The sequence below is a fragment of the Bidens hawaiensis genome, unplaced genomic scaffold (genome assembly GCF_021521415.1).
Source record: "Bidens hawaiensis isolate Kalapana, Puna unplaced genomic scaffold, B.hawaiensis_p1.1 tig00018012_1, whole genome shotgun sequence".
Lineage (NCBI taxonomy): Eukaryota > Viridiplantae > Streptophyta > Magnoliopsida > Asterales > Asteraceae > Bidens > Bidens hawaiensis.
Window position 1 is genome coordinate 460923 of NW_027492717.1, and position 2739 is coordinate 463661.

Consider the following 2739-nt stretch of genomic DNA (forward strand, 5'->3'; position numbering starts at 1 on the left):
GGAAAGTTAAATTTTGGTTACATTGTTCATACCGTATTATTTTTAATATTTTATAAAAGTGGTTGTGAGTAGATGAGAGTTAAAATATAATGATAAATGTATAAAGAGGTATTATTTAATTGAACATCTAAAGAAAAAAATGTAGTAATTTTTAATGTAATTATATGGATATGAATAAAAAATAAGCTAGAAATGCTCTAAAAATGTGGGTTTATTTTGGATCTTCTAATAGAATTAATAGTTTACATCCTTTTTAGCATACAAGAATGATGACCACTTAATAACTTCATGCTAAATTGCTAATACAAACTATATATTTCGAAATTATTAAGAAAAATACACAATAATATATTTTGAAACCCATATCAATAGTTAGATGACTATTGTGTACTTGTTTAATTGTTCCAAGGCTCACTTGTAAATTTCCAACAAACTTATGTGTTGTAGACTTGTAGTTGAGAATATCATTTATTGACGTTTAATCAACAAGAACATCAGTGATCAAACTTTGAGAACCAATATTCCTCCAAAACTTTCCTTCTTTGATATCAAATACGTAACACAAAACCAGAATGTCAGACCACATAGCTTTTGAAATACAAGTAGAAATCATCAAAAAGCTTCCTATAAAAACATTGATTCAGTGCAGATCCGTTTCAAAACCATGGAAGTCATACATCGACTCTTCTGACTTCATTGCTGAGTACACTGTTAGCCGCCATGCCGATCAATTGTAGCATCTTCTTATAAGGTATTACAATCCAACAACATATGAGGAAACATATGTTTCTATTGTTGATGATGTCACGATTCCCCCTATGGTTAGCTTACTTAGGGATTCAATATTTGTTGGTACCTCTCATGGATTGTTTTGCCTGGTCGGTTATTATTGAAATAATCTATGTCAATCAGTGATGGACCTAGGAAATTTAATTGTTCTTTGGAACCCTTTGATCAAAAAATCAGTTGCTATTGACCTGCCTAATGTAGATTGGCCTAGAGGAACCACTTTTGGTTTTGGGGTTTGTTGTGTAACTAATGACCCTAAGGTTGTAAAGATTAATGATGTTCGTAGGCATAGGCAGATGGAACATGTAATTCGCTGCAGCAATTGGCAAGTTGAAGTTTTTAGTTTAAGGTTAGGGGCTTGGAGGAGTTTGTTGGGTAATCTACCTAGTAACTCAGTTGAATTTCATAGGGCTGACTCTCAAGTGATTATAGATGGAACTATTTACTGGTTTGGTGTTGGAAATATTATTGGTAGTGGATATCATCTTCTTATTTCATTTGATTTGTCAAGTGAAGAGTTTAGAGAAATATACCTCCCAATTAAGGTAGCGTTCCATGATCCCACGGGAGTTGTTTTTATGTAATCTAAGGGATTCTCTTGTTGTTCTTAAGGGGGGTATGGTGAACAATAAAGGTGCATATTGTAATGCCAAAATGTGACTTGCGATATCAAAGTATGAAACTCGTTATATATTTATGGTCAAGAAAATAAAGTGGACGAGAAATCCGGACACGAGACGAGAACTTCGACGCGCGTTTAACTTCAACGGGAATGCTTCTAGAATGTTTTTTAGCTATAAATATGACTTGTTGTCTTCATTTATGTGTGTGTTTTTGAAGGTGTAAACAACCACCCAAGGGGAGGTCACCTTGGGTGGGATCGGTTCGTTTTAATATTATAAATCTTTTGCACCGGTTACGAGATCGTTCGTTTATTTTATCGTTATATTATTTATGTTCGGTCGTTTGTTTCACCGCACCAGTCTCGAGCACTTATCAAGAACAAAGCCGTTCGTTGTCGGATCCGGTTTCAGGACCTACACTTATGAAGTGTGGAAGATAGAGGATGGTGATTCAAAACTATTTACAAATGTTTTCACCATTAACATGCCATATATATCAAGTTTGCCACTGGAATTTAGGAGGAATGGCGAACTTATGATGAGAATGATAGATGACACTGAAGAATCAGCAGTACTTGTGGTTTATGAACCTTTTTCAGAACGGATAAATGATCTTGGGATCAAAGGACGACATAATTCATTATTCGTGAGCTCGTACACAGAATGTTTAATTCTACTTGATCACTAACATAAGTTAGTTAACGAAGAGATGAGCATTGCGGCCCGAAGAAATGTGTAGAGATCAAAGAGCAAATTATTTGGTATCTGTGTGTTTAGTTTTTCAAACATTAAAACATAATAACGATGTATCATATTTTCTTGCACATTATCATACGTAAATATTTTTTTTATATATAGTCTGTGAAAGGTTATTTCACAACTAACAAGCAATTAGAACAAGTATGGAAGTTATGATGTTCAATTGATAATAGGATGAATTACTAGCAAGGAAACACAGAAGGGGAGTTCTAACATAATTTTTGTATTAAATTTAGAGAATGCCATTTTTTTCTTATGTGACATAATAATAGCCAATACAATCAGAATATAAAGGAATGAGTACATAAATTAAGGCTCTAATTTAGCCACTAAAATAAGAAAGTAGATGAAGTTGATTGTGTCGGTTGTGGTGGCAGTCAAAGGAGCCAAAATCAAGGCACTAATTTAGATTCCCCCTCAAGTTGGAGCGTGTAGGTCACAAAAGCTCAACTTGGCAAGAAGATATTGCAACTGTTGAGAACCCAGGGCTTTTGTGAATACATTAGCGATTTGGTGTTTTGTAGCAATGGCCCTTGGCTGAATCTCTTTAGAGTCTACCCGTTCACGT

At 34.3% G+C, this 2739-nt stretch overlaps 1 pseudogene; it reads left to right on the top strand.

Annotated features, from left to right (window-relative positions):
• The first annotated feature begins 552 nt into the window (after positions 1-552).
• Positions 553-2176, top strand: LOC143555172 (F-box protein At1g52495-like; annotated as a pseudogene).
• Positions 2177-2739: the final 563 nt, after the last annotated feature.